Here is a 14,543-nt window from a genome sequence, read left to right as displayed (position 1 = left end):
AAACATTCAGGAAAAATTTATTTTCGACATTTTAAAATGAAATAGTGGACCTAACGTAAAAAGTGAAGTGGAATTTCTACAAAACTCCAATATTTATAGTTAAAGAAAAAATATTTTATACTGAATTCCATAAATATTTACAAGCATTTTTATGAGCGTTACCTTGTCTTAGACATGTTTATCATCCATGCATCAAATTAGATAGTAGTATATAAATTTATATGATTAATTCGGCATTTTAAGAAGGAAACAAGATTTAAAGGCATTAATAGAGCATCTTGGAGGATTTCGGAACATAAATTTCATAAGAATTTCGAAAATCTTTAGAAAATATAAAATATGAATTTAATCTATTACAATTTTATTCAATAGTAAATTCTTTGCGATCTAACGAAGCTTTTGTCGTAAAAATTAGTTAATAATGAAATAAATAAAGACAAATTTAAAGTGAAAAATCGATAGGGAAATAATTTTTAGTAAAAATAACACAAAAGGAAAAAGTTTTATCAATGCAAGAACAGCTGTGTACACTACTATAAATTCTATTTGGTTCTCTCACATTAGCCTTCAAATCGAAGCCAAGGATTTCCTATTTTCCTTTTCGAACTAAGAAAACTTCGGACATGGTGACTGAAATTCTGATTCTGCTCGACTGAAATAAATAAAAACTAAAGTGTACAAAAATCATAAATATTTTGAAACTAGTCTTAATTAAAAAAAGAAATTTCAAAAAGATTTTAGAGGATTATTAATAAGTATATTAATAAGTATATTAATAATGCGTTATTAATAAGTAGCCTGCACGTTTCTTTCATTAATTTAATTAAAAAATTAAGTAATTAATTAAGTATTTTTATACAAAAAATAAGAAAGAAATATAAAAAATAAAGATGACTTTAATTCTATAAAATTTCATTTTAAATAACTTATTTTTGTGTTTTTGTTTTTTTTTAATCTAGGACGTTCAATCATATTTTCGTTTCCACGTTGAGACTTTTATGTTTTATATGTTATAAAAAATAATAAACATTTTCTAAAGAGAAGAAAGATCCAAAATTTGATCATGTCAAACAGGATTAGTTCTTTTGTGGGCTGCACCTGACCACAGATAATCCTTAGGTTCGGAAAAAAAGGTAATAGTCTGATGTGCAGAAGGAACAAAGATTGTTTTGAACCGAAACTCCAACATCGTCTTCAATCACTTACTTAACGTTAAGATTTGTACCATTTGCTGTCATCTATCAATGACAATGTATATAATCTCTTTATTTCTTTCTTTTTGCATTGGCAACATTTTCTCCTGTCAAAAACAACAAACGGGGATGTAAATAATTTTGTTACTTTACGATACGTATCACATATTAAGTACATTTTAGACGTTAACAGGGTCGAAACCTCCCTAAATTGACTTTAATGAACCTAATTTACTTCACTCGCAATGGGGAAAGACAAAAGGTAATTAACTGCAGTTAATTTTCCAATAAGGTATAAATCTTATCTGTATGTTGCCGGATTACATTATCTTGCTCAATGTAAATTTATGTAGCGGTATTTTTCTCTTCTCTACAGTTGAAGATTAGCTTATCTAAATCTTAAATAATGAGTCCAGTTACGTTCGAACGACGATAAGCGACACATTATAGTGATATAACTGTTAACACAATAAATATTCAGTTGTTATAATACTTTTTAAGCGTTGGAATAGATTGCATAAGTTGCGGAATGTCAAAGAATTACGGATAGAAAATTGAGCATTTTTATGCAATAACTGCCATTAAGATTTAGTATAAGTAACCGAAAGCCAGTAGCCAATAATAAAATGCATTGATGCGAGAATAACGACGAATATAAACCCTAGTGTCACAGTAGCGGAGGGTTTAGTCGGGACTACCAGGACGTGACTAGATTAAGCAAATAAGTATCCCATTTAATGACCATCGTCCAGAATAATTAAAAGTTCACAGTCCAAATCAGAAATTTTTATCATCAACGTTTTATTCTAGAAAGTATCTACGATAAATATGCACGCACATAATTAAATTAACTACTTATATGAATGATGGTGAGTGTGTACAGGTACAAATTGCTATAACAAATATGAAAGTGGCTCGGCTACCTAACACGTAAGAAGCGTAGGAATTTCAAAATTGCTCTCTGAGGAATGAGGGCAAATAGGAAAAGGAAGAAAAAATGATCAAGAAGAGAGAGGCAAGGAAAAAGAGACTACATGAAAGATTTTAATTTTGCTTTACCATTTCCGCTACGTGGTTATTTTAATAATTTTCTCTTCTGCAGCAAGCAATGCCAATTATTTCGGTTAACCCCCCTATAACGTGACGGTTAAAAATAAGATTCGTTTACTCGTAATAATCTTCAGCTATATTAAAATTGCAAAAGTTGCGATGGTTTGGAAATTCGCCTTTAAATATACTTTCTTTTAAAATATACACTTTTATGTTCTTCAAAACAATGGCTTTAAAAAGAATCTAGATGAATTCGGGGAATTCGGGAATAGGCGGTTTACTCTCTGGTCAAGCCATAAAGTAAAGAAGATTTTATAAATAAATAAATATCAACTAATGTGTTTTTTCCCTAAATTTAAAAAGATGTTTATTTTAAAATATAATACATTTTAATGAAGCGGAAATAACGTCGCCCTTCCACTTCAAATACCTACGTTTATAAGATTTTAAACTGCAAATTATATCAATTATTATATAATTTTGAAAAAAACGACTAAAAATTATAGGTCTATGTTTGTTGCATAATTCGTTTAATCGATTTACTGCAAATAATCACGATGTTTTGCGAGAGAAGAAATCCGCAGGATAGTAATTTTTTCTTACAGCTATAAAATTGTAAGTATCTTCCAATAAAAAACTAAAATTTTTTCTTTTCCAATAAGCACCTTAGCATTTCCAAGAACACAAGAGACCTCGTCAACACTTCAATCGATAACAGTTTTCAGTAAAAGTGTGTAGACGACAAATCCTAGAATTGTCTCTTCTCTTCCAAGATCATTTACATAAACTCTCAAATGCACAGATTACCAAGATAGATTGATTCACATAAAATTATATAGTTAAACACCGTTTTTACAAGAAACAGCATTTGTAAGGAATAAATTGAGTGATAAAATGCAACTATCCAGCAATTCAGGAATTGATATTTTAAATATAAAATTTTATATCTTATAATAATAATAATAATAATAATAATAATATAAAGTTTCTATTTTTTTCCGTTTTAATTCATGAAATAAAATTTAAAATATCGATGAGAATTATACCGTAATAGGTCCGTATATGTATATATAAGTAAATAAATAATTTTCTAATACTATTATATTATAAATATGTAAAAATATATGAGGGGAAAAAATAGAAAATCGATAAGTAATGATATTCATTTGTTCCGTGATTATTTATAAATGACAACAAAACTAAACATGCCATATTGTTGTATAAACATTTACCGTTAATCGTGCCATTTTTCCTGCCCTACTTGCCGTATTTGTACTTTCAAATCGAGACGAATCGATGACATCTCCCTTTCAAATCCTTTATATCACCTGTACGTGCATGCTCTATCGTTCTGCCCACTCGATGTCTACCTGCCTAGTTCTAATAACAAATAACTGTACGCTTGTCTGTTGATCTCGGTTCTTTTATTTACAATGTCTTTAAGAATAAATGTTATTCACGAATTAAAAAAAAAAAAATCCGGAGAAAATGCCGCCTTTCACTGTTTTCAATAAGTGCTACAGGGGAAAAAATCTCAAGATCGATACAAAGAAATTTCCATTGTTTAATTTTGTGAAAATTATAATTATTTTTATTGAGCGCATGTTAAAATTGATAATTTAAACATAAAATTTTGATTTCTAATAGCAATAAGCATTAAGATTTTACGAATTTAAATATATATATATATATATATATATATTTCTTCCTGTAATCTTACATTTTCATTCTAAAGTTATTAAGATTAATTTTCGAACGTATAAAATTTTACATTATACTGTAATCGTAAATAGGAAAAATTATAATTAAAATGAAAAACGTCGACATGATTTTTTAAATTTTACGTATTTTAGAATACATAAATCATATGAAATGATTAAAATTTCTAGCAAGAAAACATAAAAAGAAATGTTATAAAATTGGACATTTTATTTCTTCTATAAATTTTATTTTTGTCTGAAAAAAAAAAAAATTAAAAACTCGAAAATAAAAGTTTAACTTGTGGTAAGAATTTTAATAGTTACAGACGTTAAAATTAGTTTTTCAATTATTTATTACTTTAAAATTAAAAGTAAACTTAAAGAAAATTCGCTTGGAAATAATGAAATAAACTAAATGGTATGCTTATTACATTAGTTTCGTTTTATTTATTGAATATTTATTTAACTTTGCAGTATTTTTCAATTTTGATAAACAAAAATTTATAAGACTTTAAATAAAATAATCGTATTCTAAATGAAAAAAACACGAAATTTTCAACTTGTGACGCAGATGCAAATTTAATTTCTTAACTTGAATATTCTTAGGGAATTTGTGAATCGAGTTTGCATAGATTAAACTTATAAAAGCGGTATGGTAGATTTCTTTTTATATTTTTTATATCTATGTAGCTTATTCTATTTATTCTATGTAACTTAAGATATAAATATTAATATTCTTTTATTTTAATAAAAAAATTTTTCTATTACCTTCTTATTAGCATAAAAAGAGATGCAAAATTATTTGACAGACATAATCCTCGAAAATACTCCCGAGGCTATTCTTGTCACTTAAAACATTCTTTTTGATCTCCAGAGGCGAGTAAAATATCGTTTAGCATATTTCTTTGTTTGTGAGATAAACTTTATACGGTTTTATTCTTTTTATATTTAAAAAAACAAAGCAAATTTTATTTTTCTCATCCTTCACAAGAGTTTAGATGTTTTGTGCCTTTTATCCTTGTAAACAAAAGAATATACAATTTGTCGTCCTTCTTGTGTTTTACTTTATTTTTTTATATATATATTTTTTTCGTTTTCTACACCGAACCAATTCCAGGATGTTATCAAGCCAACAATGCTCCCAAGAGACATCCTTATTCCTTAGAGATTCAGTCCATTCTCTTTTCACAGCAAAGTATTTGTGACTTTTTCTTCCAACTTCTTTAATTCTTTATGATAGTCTCTCAGAATCTTTGCGACAATATTTTCTAGAAAAGTTCCATCCGTTATTAATACTTTTTATTCCACGATATAATAAAGATCAATAATATATTTCTTTTGGATTATATTCCATTTCTGTTCTCAATCGAATTGTATAAAGAAGAAAATTAACTTATACATCCTGTCTCTGGTATGTTTAATAATTCACTTTTAAATGATTTCATTAATAAAGAATTGGGAGGTTAATTAATTGTTTTAATCAAGCCAGTTCTTAATTTTCTTTGCCCTGTAAATGTTTAAGAATTTAAGTATCGGGACTTAATCTCAAGAGCTTCTGCAGACTTTTATTGGATTGTGATACATCTGACGCTGTTTTAATTTTGTGCGGAAAATCTTGTTTTCTTACATACTAAAAGCAAAGGGGAAAAAATGCTGTGAATGAATTTTCCAGTAATTAAGATTTGCTGAAGTAGATAAAGAAGGAACTTGTGCTCTTAAGAAAGAGAATATTTCTTTCTGTCTACCTCGGAAACATTAAGAACTACTACAAGTACCAGTTAGATATCCAATAATATTATCTCTCCATTTTCACTTTAATTCCGACCTCTATTTGTTAACAATAGTTGATTGTGGTAGTCGTAATGGAAGCTTTGTACTTTGTATGTCCGATTATTTTCCTACTAATCTGTACCTCTTTCTCTCTTTGATTGGATTTTCTGAGCTTTCATTAACGAAGTTGGCAGCCTAACAGTTTTCTTGGTTTCTAATTATCATTCGATCGAATTGAAGTTTCACAAAGATTTTTTGTCTTTAATTTACAAAGCTCTTTTCTGCGTTATTATCGCCTAAGGATCCACTCTTCTGCAATTTTCATTTTGCTTCTATTCAAATAAAACTATCGATATACACTTTCATTTAGTTTAAACAGAATATTGGAAAGACGGAAAATTCTCTTAAAAGTTAAAGTAATCAAACATTTTTATTTTATATTTCCGTCCAATGAATTCATTTTCTATTAGTTGAATATTACAAAAATACAATTTTCCAAAGAAAAAATCTTATAAAGTATTTAATTTTAAACGTTAAACTATCAAAGCGGGCGATTTTCGCAAACAACTTTACAAACTTGGAAATTATTTAGATTAGTAATAATTTATGTCTTCATGATAAAATTTTATTGCAGATACTTAAACGGTTTATAACGTTTTATATCCATACACCAGTAATATCTCAATCTCAATTATTTCATAAATTATACAACATAAATAAGACAGAGTTTACAGTTAAATGACAAAAGTAGCAGAAATTTCAAATAAATCCTGCTTTTAAAAACATTAAGTAATTCGATGTAATAGTTCTATTGCTGTAATAATCACGAATAATGAGCGCGTGTTGAAATAAATTCATTAAAAGTTAAAGTCTATATTATTAAATTTAATGTTATTTTATGAGAAAATTTATATCAGTTTTATTTTTTACGCGCAAAGAATAGTTCAAAGTAAATTATTTTAACGTTCTTAGATGACAATATTTAAGAACAGCACCGAATTAAAAGAATTTGGGATACAGACCGAAACAAAAGAATATTTTCGAATGAGAACCAAATACGAGAAAATCAGGCAAAAATAATATTATAAATCTTAAATTTCATTCATTTATATACCAAATATCTTCATTGAAATAGTATAAATACTAATAGTTCTATTAGAAAAAAGCTGTTGCACGATTTTTTCGGCATTCGTACACGAGGTTAAAGGGACCAGCCCGATAATTGAAAATTATAATTTAAGTTAGGAAAAAGGGGCAAAAGCCTTATTTTTTGGAGTAGGGGTGAGTGTTTTTAAATTCTTAAATGCAGATAACGAGTAAAATTTTGTAAAATAAATAAAATAATAGTCTGACCCCTTTCGAGATATAACACTGTGCCCCCTCTATCTATCTCCAAAATGTAATATTCATATATAGAAATATTCCTGACAAATTTCAAAAGTTTTGGTCCACGGGGTCTTGAAATATAAAGTTTTGCTTTATACCTCAAGATACAGGCCATTACAGAATCTTGTTCCCAATTTTTTTTTTTTTTTTTTAATCAAGGAACCTTAAAAATATCAAGACGTGCAAATAACCAGCGGGTCAAAATTTGACGATTACAATACTTTTCCTCTGTTCTATAACATCCAAGAAAGTAAAACCATTAACAAAATAATATAATTTTATATCTTTTACACCGTTTCTTAAGTGCCATTTAAACAGGCACAAGGATGAGCATTAAACATTGAATTATCTGTTTAAATATCCATTAATTAGTTTTCAGTTTTAACGAATCGAGTGTCATTTACAGAAATTTGAATAAATGCCCATTATTTATTAAGTATCTTTTCATTATTTAGCGAAATAGATTTATTAATTAGTATAAATTGCTACGATAAAACCGAAGAAGTATAACGCTTTAATGAAATAATTATATATATATATTTTTATTTTATGAGAAAGTAGTAATAATTTTAAAGTTTATTCTATCGAAATAACTGTCTGATAAATATTTTCTTTTAGCAGCAACACGTAACAATGTCTGTGAATGCCACGTAGGATTTTTAAGAAACCATTACTAGGCACTCCACTTGTAATTGGAGGCTGCAAAATGTCGAGCAAAGCGCAGTTACGGCTTCAATATTTCGATAATGATATTACAACACTTAAAAAATAGCGAAAACGTCAGAAATATTTTGTAAAATTGATTTTATATTCTAAGTAACAAATGCTAATTTACGATAGAAATTTTCCAAACTATCAAAGTTTTATTTTAAGGTAGAAAATTTTAATTTCTGTTTAGTCGAATTTGTTTGAAGAAATTAAGGAATAAAATTCTAAAACTTGGATTTATTTTTATTGTTTGGTTATTTAATGATATTCCTTAAAATTATTGTCGATTTTAATGCTGCAATAGGAAAATATTTTTCTTTATAAATTGAATTGAAAAATTAATTTAATAATATAAATTAATTCTTTCTACGAATGATAAAATAAATAATTTCGATTAAATTTTACTGTTTCCTTTAGAAAATAGATGAAATTTCTAAAGAAAAATAAGTCATTTAACTGCTATTTGGTTAATTATTGAGGCCTTAATAACAATTCGAAGCTTAACGAGATTATTATTTCCGAGATTTGAAAGTAATTTTGAAGTGAAAAATAATAAAGACATTTTCCATCAAAAGATTTAAAATATTGTTATCGGGAATAAAGCGATTAATATGAAAATTGTTGGATGACTTTGGGAAGATCTTTTGGAGGAACAAGTTTGCGATTAATATCGATTTGTTTATCAACGCGGACCAATTGCTTGTCGATAGATTAATTAGAGGTATTTTATGTGATCAACAAGAGCTTACGATATTTAGAAGCATTGAAAGACCCGATCGATTTATATACTGAACATGCAATCTGAGAAAGATAGAAGAGAGAAGGATTTTCTGAAGATTAATGATAATTGATTGCAATTTAAAAACAAAGTAAAATGAAATCGTAATTTAAAAATAAAGTATTATGTAAATCATTAAGATATTAGATGTACTTTGTAGAAATATGATTGAACAGTTATTCTTCAATTTCTAATTATTTTCTTGGATTTTTATATAAAAGTATATTTAATTTTATAAAGAATTATTGAAAGCTAATGCATGAAAGTAATTATTAACGATTCGAAAATTAATATTAAATTTTCTGACTTGTAATCTTTTTTAAATGAGTTAGGGAATTGAATGAGCTAGTATAAACAACTTGGAGCCATAAAAAATACTCATGCTTATTCGTTTTCTCTTATTTTATACGTTATATATAAAGATTTGTATAACTTCTAAACGAAGAAAATTTATTTAAGCTAACTACAGGAATTTTGTAGAAAAATGAGTAAAAAATATATTACTATTGATCGTCTATGTTATGATTTATTGCGTTATAACAAATTTTCTTATTTAACTTTTTATGTAATTAATTTTATAGAAACTTGATTATTTTTATCACTTATCTCCTTATAAATATTTATTAAAGGTCAAAAGAAAAGGGTTGCTTTAATCAATCTTTCGTTAATTTAAACTCAGTGATTTTAAATCTTATCGTGTGTAAGCAGTTAAATTTTAAATAAATTAATTAAACAATCTTCGACGGTACTCAAACAGTGTAGGGAAGTAAGTGTTATCTGGTGTTAGATAATAGCGATTTAATAGAAGAACCTCGATGAAATTAAAATGTAGCATTACATTTACCGGAATTGAGCGAATAATACAAGTTTAAATAGATTAACAATTAAAAGTTAACGGTGGCCTAATGGGAATTTTGAATAAACTTTATTTTGGTCATTAAGTATTACGGAAGAATAATACTTTAATAACTCATATTTTTTTAATATAGTACCAGTAAAAATCGCTTCTAAACTTTATAACAGTTTTCAGATGAGACTAAGTCACGTGTCACGAGTACCCGGTGGAATTCGTGTAATCTTTGCCTGAGGTCGCAGAAAGCAAAGAGAAAGAGAAAAGAGGCTTAGAGATTAGAGACTACGTTCTTTCCCACCCAACTGTTCCATTAATGGATGGAAGGCAGATCTCTGTGGGACAACCCCCAAATGGAAGAAACACAGGCGGCAAGGGAGGGTTAAGTATCCAGGCAGTTACGAAAGAGGTCAGTGACATGTCTCCAGTTGATAAAGTCTCACGTTGGTGCTAGCAACTTTCATTCCTTCGCTAAGAATAACAGGTTGATGCTCCAATCTAAACTTCGATTAAATTTCTTTTTCAATCCAGTTAGAAAAAGTTTTCGATTCTAAACGTTTGAAGCACCGCCAGTTTCTAGTTTGCAGAAATAAAATCACTCGATAAAACAAGTTATATTAATAGCAGAAGGAAGACATTTTTCGAACAAATTTATAGCACAAATGTTGTTTCAATTAAGTTAAGTTCATAGTGTTCCAATATTCGGTGATATATTTGCGGATTCGTTCTAGAGGTGTCGAATACACAACTGAGTCTATGTTTGTTCTCGGGGTGGAGTGTGTGAGCTGGTCAGAGGAAATGATGATCGAGTAGTTCGGTCATCGATCCAAGTACCATCGGTTTACAGAGCCATGAAAAAATATCTTTTTATGGACATGTTTGCTCTTAGAAGCCATTAACTTGATGAAATGCATGATGCGACTTAGTTTTACAGATTGACACGCGATTTCTTTTAAGGGCTAGTTGCCATATAAAGGTAATTCAACTTCCTAGATTGTTCTTGTTCTAATGGCTAAAGTTTAAATTCTGGTTTACGCTATTTATGGATATGGATTTATTTGAAAAAGTGAGAATTGCGAGTTTGAAGTTTTTATGGATTTTGCTAATATATACAGCGAGTGTCGAAAAAGTTTTTCCTTTTTTTCTTTTTTACTGATACTGTTATCAGTGGAGTAATAATAATTTTATGTTTTTAATCTGTAAGTCAATGGAGTGATTGTAAATCACGCATTTTTTGACGAAAATTTAATCTAAAGTGTAACTATGCTATTTTTGATTTATATGATTAATTTAATAGATAAAATGAATTTTAAAACAAGCATTATCTTTAGTGCCAGCTATCATTTTCCTAGAAAAATTACACAAGTTTCCTACTAACCGAGATCGATAATGGAAATGTCTAATCGAAGATTGAAATTCGATTTTGCCATTTTTTGGTCAATTATATAATTTTATTATTATAAATAAATCAGAAAATCGACAAAGATTTAACAAATATAAACAAAAATAATAAGAAATTTGTCATTTTTAAATTAAAATTAGTTATTATTTAAGTTAATTGTAGCGCAGATATCTATTGGATAATAGTTGTAAACATTTTTAAATCTCATTAGAAAATTTACTTATTCAAGTTGCTGATATCGCTTAATCGATGTTTCAATTAAACGTGAAAGGAAAACATTATTAGATATTGTAGTCGACGACAAAACATGGCGATAGTTTAAATAATTAATTCGCATCGTTTCGTTAACTGACAATAATTGTTTTCTGTTATAAATTGATTCGTATACATTGATTCGGTTGTGACACGTCAATAAATTGTTTTGTGGGTCTAATATCTTTGGCCATTACCAATTGGTCATTACATTCAAACATCGTTATTCCAATATCTAGTTAATTAGTTAGTTAAACAGAATTGAAAACTTAATGGTTGCTTTACAATTAATTGAAGGGAACTTCCAAATGATGACAAGATATTTTAAATTTTGAAACTTTGCCGATTAATTATAATATAAGCAGTTTATTTAGATGGTGAAATTTAATGAAATTTTTCGAAAATTTTTATCTTTTTTAACAGTCAAATTTATCTATTATTAAATCTTCTTGTTTATCATTTTATTCATGTAAGCGTAGAAATATTTATATTAGCTCAAGTCGCATGTTAAATGTGATAAAATTAATTTTATTTTCTAATTTTTCACTTTACAAAAATGCTTTTTACTCCGTTTATTGTGATAAATATTAATGATTAAGCTTAATGGTTGTGTTTACTGTAATAATGTACTCGTATAATTACAATGGCATTTAAACAAATAAAGCATCTATTGTCATTTGTGATTGCTATAAATTGCGATTTATTGACACGATATCGAAAATGACACGAAAAGTAGAGAATTTATTGGTGGAAACAAAACTTATCCAACTGCATTGTATAAATCCAGTGTTCATAAGAGAACGGTGAAAATATATAAGGCCATTAAAGTAATGCTGTAATAACATCATTTGACAAAGACGTTAGTTCTAACCAAACTCCACTAAGTTTCTACTTAATCTACCATAAATTTAAACTTGTTGAAATTACACATAAATTCAGCAGGATTTATATAAACAGAACTTGGCAATCTTTCATAAATAAAAATTATTAAAGGACTATGTGGTGAGATTGATCTTTCCAAGAGGGAACTGTTGTTTATATTCCATCAGATCTTGTCAACACGAATGTTTGCCAGCGGTGAAGAATCCCCTCTTCATACTTCGTATTTCTGTTTACTCAATGTCTACAGACTTCTCCAATATCGGGACAATGTTGTTCAAAAGGAATTTTACTGGTTACTATATATTTTCTTGTAACCATATTGAAAATGAGATTTCCTTAAATTATTCTAAACATAATTAACAAAATAAGTACTTACGAAGAACAGAATTCTTCTAGAATCAAATTAGGCAAAACGTTCTAACTTGCAGACATCGTAATCTAAATTAAAAAAATAAATACATTTTACATATTTTATAGAATGCATTAAAATTAATGAAGTAAATATTTATCTTAGAATAATAAAAGAAAATGCAATGAATTATATACATAAGACGTTTCTTCTTAAGCCGAATTTAATAGATAATTTACAGTTGAAACTTAATAAATCTAGTTGTTAATGTGGAAGAACGGAAGTCTTATCTTTGTTATGTGTAAGTTACTAGAAATAGCGGATAAAACAGTTTTTCGTATCTTTTAACTAACAATATACGATTCTCTTAGCTACACAAATGTGATTACCTGCATGAGAACAGGGGATTTGTAACCAAAACATTCTTTGTATTTTCATTTAATGGAAATTGCTAGAAATAGCGATTAAGTCACTTCTAGATTTTGCTCAAATTGCTTTTATTTTTAATTCCACTTTTTATTTACAATTTTTGTTTTAAACAAACTCGAAACTATTATTCTCTTGAATTAAATTGCCGAGAATTTAATTCAATTTTAAAAAAAAATCTTTTAATGTCTAGAACAAAGCAATTTTATTTTAGAAATGATTATTCTTCTTTACTAAAATGAATCATTTAATGTCTATATTAATTTTTTCACCTTTATTACCCGCGAAGTACTTAAATTATTTAACTGGAGAAAATATGCAACAATAAAGAAATAAAATCAAATTATTATTTTATTTTCTAAAATACTCTTCCAGTAAAATTACCGTAAAGTTTATTTTTAATTATTATTTTTTCGAGAGAAAAAACTTATTTTTTTTTAATATAACAAAATTATAAATATGATCCAGAGTTATACTTTCCACGATAACGATTCTCTATTAGGAAAATTAATGATTAATATTTAATATTGTTGTCCTTTATAAATAACTAATACAACGTATGCAGGAGCAATAATTTGAACCGAAGCATAACTGACCCTATTATCGAAAAAAGAAACTTTGCTAACGAGTAGCCGTAATAATATTTCTTGGCTGCTAATAAGGACAGATGATGTTTATTGCAGCCCTTAATCGATTGAATGTTTCTCTATCCATTGATAATAAACGACTCAAAATTTTCTTAGCAAACATAAATACCATTAAAATGTTAATATTTGAATTCAAATTTAAATAAAATTGTTTTCGAAACTTCGAAACTAATGCAATTCAACTCAGAAAATTGAATTACTTTCGTGCATTTCTGTCCACTAGTTTCTTTTTTTTCTCTTATAGATAGCGGCAAAAAACAATAATAGCAATATATATATATATATATATATATATATATAAAGAAAAATTCTAACTCGGTTGTTTATAAAAATGTAGAAATTCGAGAATTCCTTAGAGTCAGAATAAACTCGAGCTAAGAACAGTTGACCGCTCCAGGGAATTTGGATATAAAATCCAACACTCGAAACTATACCATAAAAAATATATTTCCTTCGGAGATTAAGCCGTAACGAAGTTGGTATTAATAGTTGATATTTACATATTCATTATTTGAAATATTTAATAAATTATATAATATTTCTTGACGTTTATAACAGTAATATTGATTATCGAAATGCGTGAGAAGTATAACAACTTATGGTAAGAATTATCTAACATTTACGTAGGTGCCAAAAATTGATTGAACACTACGTGTATTTGGTAATTGCGTTAAATAAATTGATTTTAGTATAATGATAATGATAGACGAAAAAAAAAGAAGTGCGGTAATCGCGGTGTTAGATCGATAAAATAATTTTTGGCAAAGATAGCAAATAAAAATTTTTGTTTTTCACCAAAGAATATTGATAATTTACCCATTTGTGCAATGAGTAATTATGAAATATTGCTGAATATTTAACAGTTTTGTATATTTTTGCATATCAATTCTTCTCGTTACAACGCAATGATGGTAGCAAATTATGCTTTACAAATAATAAATGATTCGACTCCTCAAAATTATTCATTTCTTTTTTATTCGAATTAAAATAAATTGAATTTGAAATACCAAATACAAAATATTTAAACCGAGGATAAAAAAACACAAGTTCAATCAACTTTTGTTATGTTTCTAAGCTTCCGAGGAGGAAAAGAGAAAATGGACAAACTAGAAGCGTGGCTGGCATAAGCTTTCGAGGACTCTTGAGGATC

At 27.4% G+C, this 14,543-nt stretch overlaps 1 protein-coding gene across 1 annotated transcript in view; it reads right to left on the bottom strand.

The window, feature by feature from the left end:
- Window positions 1-14,543, bottom strand: part of LOC136985304 (teneurin-m-like) — a 126,377-nt gene that overhangs the window by 62,913 nt on the left and 48,921 nt on the right. Inside the window, 1 exon segment of the mRNA XM_067282555.1 lies at window positions 12,348-12,409. The gene's annotated coding sequence lies outside the window, so the exon portion shown is untranslated.

This window comes from Centruroides vittatus, unplaced genomic scaffold (genome assembly GCF_030686945.1).
Source record: "Centruroides vittatus isolate TY-2023 unplaced genomic scaffold, ASM3068694v2 contig_958, whole genome shotgun sequence".
Lineage (NCBI taxonomy): Eukaryota > Metazoa > Arthropoda > Arachnida > Scorpiones > Buthidae > Centruroides > Centruroides vittatus.
The sequence above is the reverse complement of the archived record's forward strand: the minus strand, read 5'-3'. Positions and strand labels throughout refer to the sequence as shown.